Genomic DNA, 20386 nt, shown 5'->3' with positions numbered 1-20386 from the left:
ATGAAATAATAAATGTTACTTTCAATAATTATTTTTGTTTACAAATGGGCACCGCAAAGCACCCTGGGAGTAGGAAGGCTTTCACTGTCGTTACAACATATATTCTTCTCATACTACTGCAGTTCACCGCATCCATCCATCCATTTTCTGTACTGCTTCTCCTCACAAGGGTCGCGGGCGTGCTGGAGCCTATCCCAGCTATCTTGGGGCGAGAGGCGGGGTGCACCCTGAACTGGTCGCCAGCCAATCGCAGGGCACATAGAAACAAACAACCATTTGCACTGACATTCACACCTACCGGCAATTTAGAATCCTCAATCAACCTGCCATGCATGTTTTTGGGATGTGGGAGGAATCCGGAGTACCCAGAGAAAACCCACGCAGGCACAGGGAGAACATGCAGACTCCACACAGGTGGGACCAGGATTTGGCCCCTGGTCCTCAGAATTGTGAGGCAGATGTGCTAACCAGTCGTCCGCCATAATTATTTAAGTAAGTTTGAACAGAATTTACCATGTAAAAATACAGGAGTGGGAAAATGCCGCTGACTCGTCTTTCTCAAACTGAAGAAGTGTAGCTGCAAATGTGGAGCTTTACGAATCACATCTCTGAGGAGTTCATCTACCACCATCAACTCTGTAAAATAAGCAGAGTAGTCTGGACACCATTTAAATCCGAAAAATTGTGAAATGTCAAAATTAGACTTTGGGAGTTAAAATCACCTCCCAAAAATGTAACCCTGAAATGTTAACACTCCGGGTTTTGCTGCGTGTTGTTGAGGAATGCAATGCATAGCCCCACTTCAGGTTTAAACTCGACACCAAAATATGCTGTCGTCTATCTTGTGCTTGATTATTTGTGTGCACGACTTTTGCAGCATTCTTTGAATATCGTCTACCGGATGGGAGGGGGCGCGCTTCCTGCCTCCTGACCTGCCTTCCTTTTTATGGAAAAACACATTTCTATGCAATCCGATGAAATCTAAGCGTTTTTGTTGAATAAATAACCAATCAAAAAGTTCACAGTTGAGCGGTCGGATAATTGTAGTATTCGGTGTCTGCATAGTGAGATGCAGCCTGAGTCTCGCGGTAACGGATAAAAGTTGCGAGTCATGTTTCACTGAAGACGGATGGAAGAAACACGGACGTAATTGAAAGGTAAACGTCTTTTCAGTTTGTTCTGGTTCTCTTTTAGTTTTGTCTTTTTCTTGGGGCCAATCGTATCTGAAACTCACATGGCAATCCAATGAGAACAAAGGGCAGCGAAGACTCCAAAAGTTAAACCCGTTTGCTTTTCCAATGGGTTAAGAACTTCATAGTAATGCTCGCATAAGTTAACGACTCAATTGGTGACTATTTGGAGATCATGTAACCGAGAAAAAGTGAATTGTAGGGGCTTGCACACTTAAGTGAAGTTGAGCTGAATATTTCCTTAGCTCAGCTGAGACTTGATCAATCCAGGTTTTGGTTTTGACTGACTTTGCAGTGTGGGGGGAGACGCGGTGTCCTCAAGGATGGTCAGCTGCGTGCTGCATTCATCACCACCACGATAGAACCAAGTTTATTTGACAACATGCAAGGGGGGTTGATTTATGTTGACAAATTGTAACAGTTGACGTCCCGTCCCCGTCCCCATCCTACCATTGGTTTGCAGATTTATGGTTTTTCGATAATCTGCTCCAGTGGTTCTCGAACGTTTTACACTAAGTACCACCCCACAAAAAATACTTAACCCTCCAAGTACCACCATCATGACCAACAGTAAAATGCAGTTAGTGTAGTGGGCTGTGTTCATCAAAACAAGAGGATATTTTATCTTATTGTAAACCACTGGCCGACTGGTTAACAGGTCTGCCTCACAGTTCTGAGGACCGGGGTTCAAATCCCTGCCCCGCCTGTGTGGAGTTTGCATGTTCTCCCCATGCCTGGGTGGGTTTCCTCCCACATCCCCAAAACATGCATGGTAGGTTAATTGGAAACTCTAAATTGCCCATAGGTATGAATGTGAGCGCGAATGATTGTTTGTTTCTATGTGCCCCGTGATTGGCTGGCGACCAGTTCAGGGTGTACCCCGCTTCACGCCCGAAGATAGCTGGGACAACACTGCACTTCAATATAGAAAAAAACAAAACGGAACTTTATAATTCAATTAAAATGTATTGCACATTAAGGTTAAATAAAATTGTATCTAAATAAAAGTTGAAAAACAGTTCAAAAATATGAAATGCTAATGTATTGAAAAGTTAATTACAAGTGAACTGTACTCAGGCAGTGATACTGCAGTGGACCACTAAGGGGAGGTCTAATACCGCAAATGGTATTTGTACCACACTTTGAGAATCACTGATCTATTGTCAATAAATGAAGTCTTTGTGTGGCATTTGGTTGTACAAATGGTTCAGGCAGTGGCAAGCATTTCTTTGGCTTTCCAAGTGAAAATGGAATACGTGACCAGTGGATAGGGAAAGTCTATTGACAGGGGAAGAAACGTGGTCAGTTATGGGTGCCTTGCAAGCATTCCAAACTCTGTGCTGATCACTTTGAACCGGCGTGTTTTGAGAAAGACTTGGGAGAAACCATTGGATACTCAGGTATAGTTAGGCAGAGGCTGAAACCAGCTGCGGTGCCAGATATTTTTCCTACAGCCATCAGAACCTCACCCGCCAACAAGAGAAATAAATCTCGCAGCCGCCACGGTGCAGCAGCGAAGTGGCGCAGACGAGGTGCGGATTTCCTTGGATATACCTACGACTCTGTTATGGTTATTATGCACTGAGCAGTCGGAAAAAAATAATCACGCAGTACTTTTCAGTACTGTCGTCTGTACTTTTGCCTATATGACAAGCCAACAAACACGGCAAAGACTTTCTGTGCGGCATGTTATAAAGCTACTTGAGCGAGAGGCACACAATTATATAGGAATACTGCATACTACGTAAAAGCTTGTGCCGTGTCACTGAAACATATATGAATATATAATATGTATAGTCTTGCTAAAAAATATTGGCACCCCTGGGGTGCCATTGTTTCAAGCCGTGACATACTGTCACATCGAGCCAGTGGCCGCTCTCTTGCTCTCTTTATCTGTTGTACAGCTGCTACTTGGCTACTCTTCGTCATCCCGGTCAGGTTCCGACCTCCTGATCGGCTCAAACATGTACCGTTTGACGATGCCAAGTTCAGTTGGGTGCTCCTGTACGTCAAAATCCTCCTCATATTCCAACACGTTGCGCGCTATTGCCTATAGTGTGTAGCGCGCTGTGTTTGGCAATTGGAACGTCACTTCCGGTAACCGCTGCGGTGGATCGAGTAACCACACCTTCGGTTATGTTCGGGGAGTGCTCAATACGCGTAATTGAAACCTAAATTTTAGCTAAACTATATTTCACAACTTGCTGGAAGTGACATGCATGTATTACATAACATAAACAATTACCTTGACGTTCCACGAGCACACTAGCGGCTAATGGCACACCCGTACCACTGTTGGTCGACTCACTGTGTGAGCCTCCGGCTCACCACAACAGTCTCCATGGTAAAACTGTGATTCTTAGTTCTGCTTTTCAATGTGTTTTTTGAGGCGCAAAATGCTAATTTTAACTCTCAAACGGCAATGTGAAACCGCTTAATTCGAGCCTTGTGAAGATACATTTCATCATCAAGTCTCTTCCACCGCGTGTCACTTTTCCGGTGAGCGCAGTAAACAAACCTGTGGCTAATCATATACTTAAATAAATTATTTTAAGTACCTTACCGCTTACTATAAATTATGTAACACCAGTGATGCATCTTAAATCCTCTCATGAAATTTCTCGTTAATTCTTCAATTAATTTCTTATATGAAGCAAAGGTGCTGATTTACCATGGGCTTTTCAAAGTGGACACGCCTCCAATGACTTCATGCCCCCAAAAGATATTTGCAGGTCTGCAGCACTTTTTTTTTTTAAAAATACAGTAAATGTTTTTACAAATAGTAACACCTGTGACATGAACTCACGGGACAGCTGCCAGGCACTGCTGCCTAAGAGTAAAACCCCCGTCACCCGAGACCCGCTGCCACCCCACAGATGGGTGTATGTGGTGCATTAAAAGGACAGAGATGAGTGTGTGAAATGCATTAAAATCCTGGGGGGCAGGCAGTACGGAGGGGTAGGGTGCCAGGACCGGGAAACAGCACTGACTTACTAAAACCCGGTGCAACACCCGGAACCCCTGACCCCATATTGCCCCCCCCAAGAAACGCTGAATATGTGTAAGTGCCTCGATGTGACTAGTGGGGAAAAAAAGAAAAAAATATTTACAGTGAATGGTGTAAGAGTGTGCTGAGTGAGTTCCCCACCTGTGCCTCGTTTACCCTAATTACCCCATGCATTTAACCTCCTGTCTCATTCTTTCTGGTCGCCAGTTCATAGTACCTTGTTGTCACGTTCAAGCATTCCTTGTTTCCACGTCACCGACTCATAGTAAGACTAAACCCTGTTCTCATTTTTTTATCTTGCCTCTTTGCCTCACGTTTTTTGGATACTGTTGCCTTTTAGGATTGCCTGCCTGTGTACCGACCTCTGCTCATATATTAAACCTCTCTTTTTTGAAACTGTCCATCTGTATTGGAGTCTTGCATTTTGGGTCCTGTCCTCTGTTCCGTTCATGACAATAGGTTGAATATGATTTGCAAATCATTGTATTCTGTTTTTATTTATGTTTAACACAACGTCCCAACTTCATTGGAATTGTGGTTGTAGATACAAGGAAATCCTCACTTCTTGTCTGCGCCGCTTCGCCCCTGCACCGTGGTGGCTGCGAGATTTTGTTCTCTTGCTGGCGGTTGAGGTCCCGATGGTCGTAGGAAAAATAGTTGGCACGGGAGCTAGTTTCAGCCTCTGCCTTACTACACCTGAGTATCCAATGCTTTCTGCTAAATGTTTCTCAAAACACGCCGGTTCGGAGTGATCAGCACAGAGTTTGGAATGGTTGCTAGGCACCCATAGCCGACCACATTTCTTCCCCTGTTGATTAGCTTTCCCTACCACTGCTCACATAGAGACCAAATGACAGTGTTAGGTCTCGGGAGAGGCCCTCAAGTCAGAGGACTTCCTCTGCACTTAGTAGTAGGTGCACTGAGATATGTTGGAAACACCCCCAAAATTTGAACCCTGCCCCTTTTTTGAATTTTTCTCTTCAGATTGTGGTACATAATTACTTTGTTTATTCTTGTTGGGGAGCACACATGAGCATGAAACAAAACCATTAAAAATGGAATACAACATGTCTAAATAGAAACAGGAAACAACTGTCATGATATATCAACATGTCATTGGAGGAGATGGGTCTGATAGATGTGTGGAGACTCGTACATCCATTCGAGAGGGAATATACACATTATTCAGTTGCTGATAAAGTCCATTGAAGGATATACAGAGTGTAGGAGAGTGTCATCTTGTTGAGGAGCGTAACATTGGAGCGGCAGTGGTGTCAAGACCACAACCCACTGTATTTAAAAATTGGTCTGAATAATAGAAAATGACAAACAATATGGAGGCTGAATACGAGCATATTCAAAAATGAAACGAGGAAGAAGGCAATTAAAACAGACATTACCACATCTGTAAATGATAATGGAGAAGTAGACCACACAATACTTTGGGATGCAATGAACTTGGTCATTAGGGGCAAACTAATTGCGGAAGCAGCACGAATAAAAAAGAATAAATTGGAGTTGTGTGGGAAATACATAAAAAAATTAAGGGAACTGGAAAAGAAATCTCAAAACACAAAAGACCCAAATATTAACAAAGAAATGAAAGATTTAGAAAACAAACATAATACTGACAGAAGAAATGGAGAAAGAGAACAAATTCCTCAATTACGAAATAGGTCCAAGGGTGACCAAATTATTGGCGATGCGCATACAAAAACAGCGCGCAATTAATAGCAATAAAATAAGAGATCCATATACGTCGGAACTGGTATGCTTGCCAGAGGATATCGAGAAGATATTCCGAACATCCATCCATCCATTTTCTGAGCTGCTTCTCCTCACTAGGGTCGCGGGCGTGCTGGAGCCTATCCCAGCTGTCATCGTGCAGGAGGCGGGGTACATCCTGAACTGGTTGCCAGCCAATCGCAGGGCACATACAAACAAACAACCATTCGCACTCACAGTCACATCTACAGGCAATTTAGAGTTTTCAATTAATTATTCCGAACATACTATAGTAAATTGTATGCACAACCTATCTCAGCAGGAGATGATGAGAAGGAGGAATTTTTTTAATCCTTCGATTGGCTCTTCACAAAATAGAAAACTAACTGCTGAGATTACAGAGAAGGAGGTGACGGATGAAATTAAAAAAATTTAAAAACAAAACGTGTCCAGGGAGCGATGGATATAGTGCAGAATGGTATAAAGTATTCATGGAAGAATTAATCCCTTTACTTTTGGCATCATACATACATCTACATACATCTATCATACATCTATTATGGGCTCTAAAACAAGAGCGTGCAAAATCTTAATGGGACCTCCACATCCTGGTCACCACCTCTTCCAGCTCCTTCCCTCAGGTAGGTGCTATCAAACAATGCAAACTAAAACCAGCAGACATTCCAACAGCTTCTTCCCTCTTGCCATTAAATTGCTAGAGGCTAAGTGACTCTCCGTAGTGTTTTTATGTTTTCATGTCTCAAAGTATTTAATCTCAAAATGGCTATTATCATACTAGAGTGGCTCCAACTAGCGGAGACAAATTCCTTGTGTGTTTTTGACAAACTTGGCAATAAAGAGGATTCTGATTATCTCAGATAGACTCAACACATTTGTAATAGACTTAATTGATGAAGATCAGTCAGGATTTATTTAAAAACAAGCGCAGGATAACATCAAAAGAACACTACATATAATAGACCAAGCTCAATGGAAAAACAGGACACAGTGTTGATAAGTGTAGCTGTTGAGAAAGCTTTTGACTCAGTAAATTGGACATTTTTATACAAAGTAATGGAAAGGTTTGGTTTCAATATTAAATCAGTGCAATGTATTAAAACACGATACCATCAACCCAATGCCAGAATTAAAATTATTGGCAGCCTGTCAGACAGGATAAACCTTCAAAGATCGACTAGACAGGGTTGCTGTCTCTCACCCACTTTGTTTGCTCTCTTTATCGAACCGTTAGCTCAAGCAGTTAGACAAGATGAGGGAATTAGAGGAGTAACGATAAATGGTATAGAAAATAAGAGGGCTTTTTGCTGATGACATTAGTTTACATCAGACGCCGAGAGGAATCTCTACCCGCATGAATGAGACTGAAACATATGGCCACCTTTCAGGATATAAGATGAATATACTAAAAACACAGGTACTGACATTTCACTACACTCCATCGAGGTTTATACAAGAATTATTTAATTTCAATTGGAACCAAGAAACGATTAAATATTTAGGGTACATATGACCAAAAATCGATCTGATCTGTACAAGGTGAATTATAATAATATAAATCGAGACATTCAAATGGATATAGAGAAATGGTCCACTCTAGCAATGGATTTTAGTTCTCGGATTGAGGCAATCAGAATGAATATATTGCCGAGGCTTCTGTGCATGTTCCAATCCTTGCCAGTAGAGGTTCCACAAACAGAGTTTATAAAATGGGATAGGACAATATCAAGTTACGTTTGGGGAGGCAAACACCCCAGAGTGAGATATGTAACTTTCTTCTTCTTCTCCTTTCGGCTTGTCCCTTTAGGGGTCGCCACAGCCCGCCATCCTTTTCCATGTAAGCCTATCTCCTGCATCCTCCTCTCGAACACTAACTGCTCTCATGTCTTCCCTCACGACATCCATCAACCTTCTCTTTGGTCTTCCTCTAGCTCTCTTGCCTGGCAGCTCCATCCTCATCATCCTTCTACCAATATAATCACTATTTCTCCTCTGGACGCGTCCAAACCATCGAAGTCGGCTCTCTCTAACTTTGTCTCCAAAACATCGAACCTTGGCTGTCCCTCTGATGAGCTCATTTTCTAATTTTATCCAACCTGGTCACTCGAGAGTGAACCTCAACATCTTCATTTCCGCCACCTCCAGTTCTGCTTCCTGTTGTCTCTTCAGTGCCACTGTCTCTAATCAGTACATCATGGCTGGCCTCACCAATGTTTTATAAACTTTGCCCTTCATCATAGCAGAGACTCGTCTGTCACATAACACACCTGACACCTACCTCCACCCGTTCCAACCTGCTTGGACCCGTTTCTTCACTTCCTGACCACACTCACCATTGCTCTGGACGGTTGACCCCAAGTATTTAAAGTCCTCCACCCTTGCTATCTCTATATCCCTGTAGCCTCACTCTTCCCCCACCACCCCTCTCATTCATGGACATATATTGAGATATGTAACTTTACAATTGCTAAAAGAGTTCAAGGAGGTATGGGTCTCTCGAATCTGAAAGAATAATACCACGCAGCTCAATTCAGGTACCGTGTTTTCACAACCATAAGGTGGACCATATTAAAAGGCGCAGTCTCAATTACGGGGTCTATTTCTGTATTTAACACGTACATAAGGCGCACCGTATTATTGGGCGCAGACATTGTAAAACATACACTAGCTTAAAACATACGGTAGCATGCATGCATGCTTAAAACATACACTAGCATGCATGCTAGCGTATGTTTTTAAAAAGGCAGCGGGAGCAAAACTGAGTTCGGTTGTACTTTATTAAGTATTTAACAATGTACTCACATATCACATATCCATCAAAGTCCTCATCTTCTGTATCCGAAATGAACAGCTGGGCAAGTTCAGTCTCGTTGCCGGGGCGTAAGCGTGTCTCTTCGTAGGTGCCATTTTTGGGGGTCCTTAGCCAAACCGATGTTGTTTTGCACAATGCATATACCGTATCAGATTTCGCTTACCCGCAGGACTAATCGGGAGAAATGTCCTGACCGACTCTCCGTTTAAAGGGTCGAGCTCCCCCCTTTTTTCCCCCGGCCGGCACCAACACCGTGAGCGCGAGGGGACGAGGAGCTGTTAAGCCGGCGTCGAGATGAATTCACCTAGGTGTGCTCACTGCCTTTAGTTTTACGGAGCCAATCCGGTCTGCCCTCACTAATCACCCCTTGATGAGTAACCGCACCGAGTGAAAGGAAAATTAAAATGAGTACTCCATTTTTACGGCAGCTTCATCCCTTAAAAATCGTTGGCACTTGTTAAAGACCTAGTAAATTTAACAGTCCTTGTTAGGACCGTACGGATTGGTGTTTGTATTAAGCCGAAGTGATTTGGATGTGTTACTCTTTTTAGGAATAGTAATACTACCCGGTGGTATTGGTATCGTCGAAGTTCAATCACTTACAAGAGGTTGAGTGTTAAGGTTGAGATTAATTCTCATTATAAGAATGACAAAGATAGAATAGAATTAAAGCAAGGTATTTATTTCAGTGATTACATAAGGTTAAATCGATAATATGACAGTATGGGTTTGTAATATAAAATGAACAATAATAATAATGGAAAGAAATAGAAGTAGTTTAAAAGTAATAAATCACAAAATAAGTATTTACCTTTTGAGTGAGCTTTTAAGGAGTGATCAAGTCCTACGGAGCCGTAATGCCAATTAATAATAAGATAATTTGGACATAAGAATACCTGAACAGCTGACTAGCCCTTTTCCCTTATCCGCGCAATGTCGATAGAGGTTCTATTAGTTACCTTATTATAATATCCTTTTAGTCTTACCCAATTAAATAAGAAGATTCAAAAATGAAGTCCTCCTGCCAGCTTGTCCCTGAGCGTTGCGATGGGAAAAAGAACGTGTGTCTCCCTAACTCGAGAGAGTAAGGAGCCCCGTTTGTCAGTGTGGGGAGTTCTTATAACCTCGGTTCCAGCCTTCCAGCGTCCTGACTTTTGACCTAAGTGGAAAGCACCTATCTCTCCATTACTCATTCAGTGTCCTGACTTGACCTAAGTGGAAAGCACCTATCTCTCCATTACTCGTTCAGTGTCCTGACTTGACCTCCCTTTTGCTCACCCAAAATAGGTTCACAGTAAATACAATCGACTACAAGCATATTTCATGTCTTGTAGGCGCTTCAATACATTCATTCAATGACAAGCATATTTCATATGTCTTGAAAACAACCAATACACTTCATCACTTCTCGTTAATCTCTTAAGCATTCTGCAATACCTGTGTATATGTTAATTGTCAGTTAAATATTTATACATTCATGTGAATACAAATCTCTCATGCATTTCAACAGGTCCGTGCTTACTTCGTAGAGCATTCGTGTGCTTCGTTGCCTGAGAGAGACAACCTTACACAGGTTACAATCTTTGCATAAAAGCTGTTCCAAAGCATTGTATATTAGTAATACATAAGTCAAAATAATATGTAACAGCCTTATTAGGCTTGATGTACTTTTTATCACTGATTTCCAAAAGAACATCTGAATTATAACATCACAGAGAATCATCAAAATTATCTCAAGGATATAAAATCAAGCAATTGATTATATAAGCAGTTGACCTCAGTATGTGTTTGTTTACTATGACAAGGGGTTTCAATAGTATTGATATATATAAGAAGACTTATGCTTGACCTGGCGACTCTTACTTTATGATCCAATTTTGGTTTGTCGACCTCTGGTGGTTGAACCAGGAATTGAAACTGGGGCTAAGCTCAATCACATGAACCCAGCCACATATGCCAATTACAACCTTTTGTACCATCGCTTATATGTGTGGCTTGGCCGCCCACCCGACAACCGGCACTATATACCTACTGGGGGCGTGCCTTTAGCGTCCTCTTTCATGTGCACCCTTCTCCCTTTAACGTTCGCATGCTGTCCTCAGTCACATCCACCTTTCCTCTATATAAGCAGCGTGGCGGCAGGAAATGCTCCCAGTCAGTTTACCGGAGCGCTCATCAAAGTCACACAACAACATTTACAGATTTTGGAACTCGGAGCACACACAAGGCGCGCCGCATTATAAGGCGAGAAAATTGGAGAAAATTTAAGACTTTTAAGTGCGCCTTATGGTCGTGAAAATATGGTATGTAGTTTGTTGGTGCATTTCAGAATATTCTGCCAAGTGAAAGGGAATGTGGCGGCATGGTGGACGACTGGTTAGCACATCTGCCTCACGGTTCTGAGGACCCGGGTTCAAATCCGGCCTCGCCTGTGTGGAGTTTGCATGTTCTCCCCGTGCCTGCGTGGGTTTTCTCCAGGTACTCTGGTTTCCTCCCACATCCCAAAAACATGCATGGGAGGTTAATTGAAGACTGTGAATGTGAGTGCAAATGGTTGTTTGTTTATGCTGTATGTGCCCTGCGATTGGCTGGCGACCAGTTCAGGGTGTACCCCACCTCTTGCCCAGAGTCAACTGGGATAGGCTCCAGCACCTCGTGAGGATAAGCGCTATGGAAAATGGATGGATGGATTTGCTACTCTTTGCTTTGCCGGACACTTCTTCGCCTTGCTTTTCTGGATTTATTTATTTATTTATTTGGGCATTGTGCTGCAGACAGAATTTAAATTGTTTTATTACTTTTGAGCTTCTATAACTATTTCACTGAAAATATACAGTGATTTCCTGAATATGTTGATGATCCATTATTGAAATTCTTAGCATTATTGTATTGCTCTTGTTCTTACCATTACAATTATCTCCACGCCAAGACGTAGTTATTGATGTTGACATGAACTTATAGTCAGTGTACGTTTCACATCTGGAGGAGGGCTGTCTGTCTGTATCAGCTACAGTATAGATAACTTTCCATCATTCACAAACCAGTAGAATACATTGTTTTAAGATGAGGAGCCTACAATCAAATTATTCCATAATTGTTTGAGCCATGACTCGTCAGGATAAAATTGTGTTTTCATGTTCTATTCATTTGGGATTAAAGTACAGTATATGGATCCATGCTCTCTTTCACTCTAAAAGAAGAAAACTTCCAAAATACATATTTAGATGGCATTTGTTTAACTGCCCTCTGTCTGTTTTGTGTAGATCTCTCCTTAATTTAATTCGCTAAAAAAGCTCCTCGACACATTTAAACATGTCAGAGGACGATATTCTCTCTAATAACTGACGTTTTTGTGTTCATTCTTTATCCCTGCAATGCCTTGGGAATTGCAAATACAGTATATACACATTAGGTATGTTTGGTCTCTTCATGTGTTAACTTGAGAACTTCCTTCATCACCACTCCATGAGTAAAAACACAAGAAACAACAGCAAAACTGTGTTGAGGGCTGGGGTTCTACTCCTGCCTGTCTCTCCCGCTGTGTGGCGGGCCGGTTCTAGGAATACGTACTTGAGGGGGCAGGCAGAAACATTAAGGGGGCATCATGTGACAACATTTTTATTTGATCTTATTATTTATCATCATTATATATTAGGCCGCTAACTTAGCGATTGCTGCATTGCATCTTTCACAACTTAACGTAGTGTAAAACACTTCGCAGGCAACATTTAGTATTTGCAAATGATAAGTCATAATAAATGCACACACAACATAAAAAAAAGAAACTGTAAATCGCGGATATATTTGTGAATTTGAAAAACACGTGCAAATAATTTGTGGATTTGAAAAATGTGTGTAAATCACGGATAATTTGTGGATTTGAAAAATGTGTAAATTGCAGATATATTTATGGATTTGAAAAATACATGTGTGAATTTCGGATATATTTGTGGATTTGAAAAACACGTGGAAATAATTTGTGTATTTGAAAAACATGTGCAAATAGTTTTGAGACATATCTCTCCCCATAGAATCAGGACACCCCTTTGTTTTCGTGAACGTGCAAACCTGAGAGCTAAGGGGTGAAACGAGGTCTAGGGGTAGAATTTGGATTGGCCTTAAGTGTGTGGTGTGATGCGTTGGTAATGTCAAGAACACCACATGATTACAACTGGGCTCTAACACACATTTTTGTACTGGTAGCACCAGTGCGACCAACTTTTTCAGTTGGTGGCACCAGCACATGATTTGGTGAAGTACAGCATGACCATGGCATGCCATAGTTTCGTCTGAAGTCATGATTGACAGTGACTCGAGATGATATTTGCAAAATATTCACTGTGAACAAGAAGTTTGTCTTCAACAAGATTTGTTTGACTCAGGCGGGCCAGGTCTTTATAGTGAGGCCTCCTAACCCTCTTCCCCTGGGAAAACCACTTGAAGCATTACCACAACAATAGGATTGACATAAATAAATGTAAAAACAATTGCATAAATGTACCAACACTTTATTTATTTTTTTGTGCAAAATCACAATCACAATTTTATCATTTGTGATTTGAATTATATTGCAATTTATTTATAAGCTAAACAAAGCAATTTACCTGTTAAAATCATAGTCCTTAACCGAAAATAGATAAATCATTTCTACTGCAATTATTGCGCTTTATTTTAATAGTAGTTTGTTTTCCTGTACAGTCCTCTTTAAAGCAGTCTGGGTTTCTTTAACTTTGCACGTACTTTATGTCTATGCTACAGTATAAACAGGGTTGGGAGGGTTACTTTATAAAAACTGTAGAAAGATAAATACCTAGACAGCAAGTAGTTATTGAAACTACCCTGAACCAATGTTTTTTTTTTTCCAACAATACATCACTGAATCAATGCTGAAATCTGAAATTGATTCTACATCATGTTGCACCATTTTTCTATATTGAAACAACGTTGAAATTCTGAACATACTGTAGAGCAAAAAAATTTCAATAATATTTCAATTATCAACAATATTGAATGTTGCCAAAAGTCACTTAATCAACATTGAACAGCTGATGTTGATTCTAGATCATTTTGCACATTGTTTGATGTTGAAACACCATTGAAATTCTGACCACTACGTCTCTCCAGCGTGTCCTGGGTCGTCCCCAGGTTCTCCTCCCGGTGTGACGTGCCCGGAACACTTCACCAGGGATGTGTCCAGGAGGCATCCTAAACAGATGCCTGAGCCACCTCATCTGGCTCCTCTCAATGCGGAGGAACAGCGGCTCTACTCTGAGCCCCTCGCGGATGACCGAGCTTCTCACCCGTTCTCTAAGAGAGAGCCCGGACACCCTGCGGAGGAAACTCATTTCAGCCGCTTGTATCTGGGATCTTGTTCATTCGGTCACAACCCGCAGCTCGTGTCCATAGGTGAGGGAAGGAATGTAGATCGACTGGTAAATAGAGAGCTTCGCCTTTCGGCTTAGTTCCTTCTTCACCGCAACGGACAGATACACACGCTGCACCGATCTGCCTGTCGATCTCCCGGTCTATTCTTCCCTCATTTGTAAACAGACCCCAAGATATTTGAACTCCTCCACACCGACCTGGATAAGGCACTCCAACCTTTTCCGACTGAGGACGATGGTCTCAGATTTGGAGGTGCTGATTCTCATCCCAGCCGCTTCATTCTCGGCTGCAAACTGCTCCAGTGAGAGTTGGAGATCACGGCTAGATGAAGCCAACAGAACCACATCATCTGCAAAAAGCAGAGATGCAATACTGTGGCCACCAAACTGGACCCCCTCTACGCACCGGCTGCGCCTAGGAATTCTGTCCATAAAAGTTATGAACAGAATTAGTGACAAAGGGCAGCCTTGGCGGAGTCCAACCCTCACCGGAAACGAGTCGGACATACTGCCGGAAATGCGGACCAAACTCTGACACTGGTTGTACAGGGACCAAACAGCCCATATCAGGGTTTCTCCCGAAGCACCCCCCACAGGACTCCCCGAGGGACACGGTTGAACGCCATCTCCAAGTCTACAAAACACATATAGACTGGTTGGGCAAACTCCCATGCACCCTCAAGGACCTTGCCGAGGGTGTAGCGCGGGTCCACTGTTCCACGGCCAGGAGGAAAACAACACTGCGCCCCCTGAATCTGAGATTCGACTTCCCGACAGACCCCTGAATAGACCTTACCAGGGAAGCTGAGGAGTGTGATTCCCCCTTAGTTGGAACACACCCTCTGGTCCACTTTTTTAAAAAGGGGGACCACCACCCCAGTCTAACAATCCAGAGGCACTGTCCCCGATGTCCACGCGATGTTGCAGAGATGTGTCAACCAGGACAGCCCCACAACATCCAGAGCCTTTAGGAACTCCGGGCGAATCTTATCCACCTCCGGCGCTTTGCCACAGAGGAGCTTTTTAACCACCTTGGTGACCTCAACCCCAGATATAGGAGACCCCGCCTCAGAGACCCCAGACTCGACTTCCTTATGGGAAGGAATGTCTGTGGAATTAAGGAGGCCTTCGAAGTACTCTCCCACCGCCTCACAACGTCCCGAGTAGAGGTCACCAGTGCCCCATCCTCACTATACACAGTGTTGATGGTGCACTGCTTCTCCCTCCTGAGAACCCGGATGGTGGATCAAAATTTCCTTGAAGCCGTTTGGAAATCGTTCTCCGTGGCCTCACCGAACTCCTCCCACATCCGAGTTTTTGCCTCAGTGACCAACAAACCTGCATTCCGCTTGGCCAGCCGGTACCCATCAGCTGCCTCTGGAGTTGGCCAGGCCAAAAAGGCCTGATAGGACTCCTTCTACAGCTTGACGGCATCCCTCACCGCTGGTGTCCAGCAACGGATTCGGGGATTGCCGCCACAACAGGCACTGACCACCTTACGGCCACAACTCCGGTCGGCCACCTCAGCAATTCTACCAGATGCCTGAGCTCCTGGGCTCCTCTTCATACGGAAGAGCAGTAGCTTGACCCTGAGCCCCTCCTGGATGACCAAGCTTCTGTAAGGGAGAGCCCGGGCACCCTGTGGAGGAAACTCATTTGAGCCGCTTATAGGGATGTCACGATAATTACTGTCATCTTATCGTTCCATAATTAAAATTGACAGGATAGTTTTTCCGGACTCGATAAATTGTAATTGTTGTGGTGAGCCGGTGCGTGGGTAAGTTGGACGGCTGCGTCATTAGCCGCTAGTGGGCTCATGGAATGCTGGCGGACCGGTACACTCTTGCCGGTGTTGGCTCCGTCCAATACATCACAGCCTTGTTCCATGTGCAACACCTATATTCAGAACAGAGACATTCAGGCAATGTTAACTCTTTGTTGTGTTTGCGAGCTCACAAGCTAGCTTGCAAGCTAATGACTAGCCTGCGAGCTAACGGGTTAAGAGCTAAACAGCTTGCTCCACCACAGCAATGTTGTTTAAAACATCAGACCTTCACTCAAAGTTGTTGTGTGTGTTAGTCCCCAATTAACACACAGAGGGACGTTATTCATCCAATAGTTGACGACAACAAACTTCAACATATATTCAATTAATAGAGGAGGGGCTGGTCTTCAGCTCACCAACCATCACCCATCCCCACCCCCCAAGATGGCGGCACATGCATACGCAGCGGCTGCTCTCTGTCACAAAAGAAACGTGTTTTCGTGTTTTTCGTCTAATACGTCAGTGTTTTAGTCAGTCTTCGTCATGTCTACATGTTCCAAGACGCAGATACAGTCGTAAGCTTCTGCTCGACATTAGCAGAACTACTTTTACGGCATTAAAGTGTACACTTACTGAGGAGTTACGGAACTGCGGGCAGCTCCGGGTGCCTACAACAGCTGCGATGCAAGCCCCACTCCTGCATCGTGCCCAGAGTGGAGGCACCACGAACGGCGAAGGAGGAAGCAAAAATGGGGCAAAAGCGGAGGTATCTGAGCTAGGCTAGCGGCTAAACCACACAAGCCTGCTATTCCCTCCATCGTGCTCTCTGGACAACAAGCTGGATTACATTCGACTACTCCGCTCTACCAGTAAGACTGTGGGAGAGTGCTATGATTTTGTGTTTGTGGAAACATGGGTTAACAGCAGCGTTCCAGACGGCGCCATTCAGCTCGGCCGGCAGGCACGCTACCGAGCGGACAGAACTCTTGCGGGAGACTTGCGGCGGTGGACTGTGTGTTTACATCAATGTTGCCTGGTGCCAGGAAGCTATCTTGGTCAGTCAACACTGCTCACCGCACCTGGAGTTTATGGCTCTGAAGTGCCAGCTGTTTTATTTACAGAGGGTATTAACACTGGACAATGTCTTTAGCCCCCTGAGAGGGGCCGACAAGGCCCTTTACCTCCCCAACCTCAGCGCCTCAGACCATCTCACTGTTATGCTAATGCTAGCTTACAGACCACTAGTTAAAGTCTCCCAACCTGTTAGGAAACAGGTACCAGTGTGGCCAGAAGTGTCACTTGAGGCACTTCTAGACTGTTTTGCTACCACAGACTGGACCATGTTCAAACAAGCTGCCACCTACAACTTTAACACAGACCTTCAGGAGTACACAGAGACTGTTACTGCCTACATCAGCAAAAGCATGGATGATGTCACCACCACTAAGTCCATCACCATCCGTGCTAATCAGAAGCCGTGGCTGTCGGGGGAGATCTACTGAAGGTCCACAACGCGGCTTTTAGATCTGGGGATGAGGAGGGGCTGAGAACAGCCAGGGCCAATTTGTCCCGTGGCATCAGGTAGGCCAAGAGGGAGTACTCCAGGAAGATCACCCACCGCTTCAGTGACAGCGGTGACACCAGGAGTCTGTGGCATGGTATTCAGACCATTAGAGACTTTAAACCATCACCACAGACCTGTGACAGCTCCACCTCCCTGATAAATGAGCTAAATGACTTTGAGGCACACAACAGCACCCCTGCACACAAGACACCACCCCCTCCTGGTGACCAAGTGCTGACACTGACTCAGGACAGCGTGAAAAGATCTCTCGACAGGATCAACACACGGAAACCGGGTAATATACCTGGTAGTGTTCTGAGGCCCTCCACTCTGCTCTCACACACCGGGATTCTAAGGAATCATATGTCAGACTGCTGTTCATAGACTTCAGCTCAGCATTTAATACCATCATCGCTCAACAACTGATCTACAAACTGGACCAGCTGGGGCTCAACACTTCGATGTACAACTGGCTGCTGGACTTTCTGACAGGGAGACCGCGGGCAATATGGGTAGGCAGCAACACATCCAGCATCATCACCCTGAACACGGGGGCTCCTCAAGGATGTGTATTGAGCCCCCTCCTCTTCACCCTGCTGATCTATGACTGCACACCCATACACAGTTCCAACCTCTTCATCAAGTTTACAGACGACAAGACTGTGGTGGGTCTCATTAGCAACAAGAACAAGACAGAGACAGGAGTGAGGTGAGCCGCCTGGCCGAGTGGTGCACGGACAACAATCTCTCCCTAAATGTGGAAAAAACCAAGGAGATTGTTGTGAACTTCAGGAGAGCGCACTACCAGCATGTTTCCCTGAACATCAACGGACTCTCTCCACCGCAGCACCAAGTTCCTTGGAGTGCACATCACAGAGGACCTTTCCTGGACCAGCAACACCTCATCACTGGCCAAAAAAGATCACCAGCGTCTTTACTTTCTGCGCAAGTTGAGAAGAGCCAGAGCCCCGACCCCCATCATGTGTTCGTTCTACAGAGGGACCATAGAGAGCATCTTGACTGATATCTTCACCGCATCCTGCCGCATAACTCTCCACCTCATATTGAGGGCAGCTGATAAGATCAGTGGAACCTCTCTTCCCTCCCTGCAGGAAATTTACAGCACCCGCCTCACCCGCAAAGCCCTCCGCATAGTGGGGGATGCCACCCATCCATCACACACCTTCTTCAATCTGCTGCCATCAGGGAGGAGACTTCGGAATCTGTGGGCCAGGACTACCCGACTCAAAGACAGTTTTATTCATCAGGCTGTCAGAAAGCGGAACTCTGCCTGCTCTGCCCCCTCTACGTCTTCTGTCCTCTGCCCACCTGAACACTGAACTCTGATGCCCCGCAAACATGCACACACACTCACACATCAATACACACACACACCAGCCTGAGAGTCGCACCAGCCACTTTAGCAGCATTCAGGTTTTGTCATCTAATTTATCTTGTTTGCCTTGGTTCTCTGACCTTGACTGTTGCATAAGTCATCTGATCTTTGATATTTTGCACATTTAAATACTTTTTATACTGTATATATCATAGTTCTATTTAGCTTTTTGAAGCACCACGAGCCCTTGAGTACCGTAATTTCAGTCCTGTGTGTTACGCATATTGAAGAATTGACAATAAAAGTACCTTGTACCTTGTAGCCAGGTTTACATGGAGACGTTTCTTGTCATTCTGATTGATGATCTCTGGTCAACTTTTTACATGTGAGGGGATTTGCTCTGATCGAGTGTATACATGGGCACTACTCGGAACAGCTGTGTGACATGCACACTTCATTGTGAACGTCACGTCATTTTTCAAGATGGAGGTCCGTCGTCTGTTCAGCACAGTAGTTGGGAGTGTTTTCATATATTAAAAAAAACGAGAAAAACAACTTATAAGTAGTTAAAAATAAGATCTCCGTCACGTACGCGCACCGTCGAGAGCCACCATATTTACGCTGTGTGTAAAGGATGATTTCACTCGGCATTTACATTGAGACGAATCATGCGCAGACAGAGCGCTTCCGGGCTCTATTCCAAATGATGGCATACATGGTGAAAATTGACTTATGTTCGGTTTCCATAGACCTTACCAGAAAGGCTGAGGAGTGTGATCTCCCTATAATTGGAGCATGCCCTCCGGTCCCCCTTCTTAAAAAGGGGGACCACCACCCTGTTATGCCTATCCAGAGGCACTGTTCCCATTGTCCACGTGCGGTTGGAGAGGCGTCAACCAGGACAGACCCACAGCATTCAGAGCCTTTAGGGACTGGAGCCAGATCTCATCCACCCTCGCAGCCCTGCTCCGAGGAGCTTTTTTAACCACCTCGCTAAACTCAACCTCAGATAGGAGATTGGAAGGCATGTTGGTAGAATTGAGGTCTTTGAAGTATTCGGCCCACCGATTCACCAATCTTCAGAGTTGAGGTAAGCAGCGCCCCATCCCTACTAAACACAGTGTAGATGGTGAACTGCTTCACCCTCCTGAGACTCCAGATGGTGGGCCAGAATTTCCTTGAAACTGTCTGGTAGTTGTTCACTATAGCCTCACCGAACTCCTCCCACGCCCAAGGTTTTGCCTCAGTATCCTTCAAAGCTGTGTTCTGGTTTGCCAGCTGTTACAGGTCAGCTGCCTACGGAGTCCCACATGCCGCAAAGGCCCAATAGGACTCCTCCTTCAGCTTGACGGCATCCTTTACTGCTGGTGTCCACCTACGGGTTTGGGCCTTGCAGCCATGACATGCACTGACCACCTTATGTCCACTGGTCCGGTCGGCCTCCTCAACAATCGAAATGCGGAACATAGTCCGCTCAGATTCAATGTCCCCCACCTCCCCCGGGACATGGGTGAAGTTTTGTCCGGGGGTGGGTGTTGAAACTCCTTCTGACAGGGGACTCTGCCAGACGTTCCCAGCAGACCCT

The 20386-nt window shown here is 44.5% G+C and overlaps 1 protein-coding gene across 3 annotated transcripts in view; it reads left to right on the top strand.

Moving 5' to 3' along the window:
- The first annotated feature begins 937 nt into the window (after window positions 1-937).
- Window positions 938-20386, top strand: part of amot (angiomotin) — a 172810-nt gene continuing 153361 nt past the window's right edge. For all 3 annotated transcript variants that reach the window (XM_061702365.1, XM_061702364.1, XM_061702363.1), the window contains exon 1: window positions 938-1157. The gene's annotated coding sequence lies outside the window, so the exon portion shown is untranslated. The remainder of the gene's footprint in view (window positions 1158-20386) is intronic.

The sequence above is a fragment of the Phycodurus eques genome, chromosome 17 (assembly GCF_024500275.1).
Source record: "Phycodurus eques isolate BA_2022a chromosome 17, UOR_Pequ_1.1, whole genome shotgun sequence".
Taxonomy (NCBI): Eukaryota; Metazoa; Chordata; class Actinopteri; order Syngnathiformes; family Syngnathidae; genus Phycodurus; species Phycodurus eques.
The sequence above is the reverse complement of the archived record's forward strand: the minus strand, read 5'-3'. Positions and strand labels throughout refer to the sequence as shown.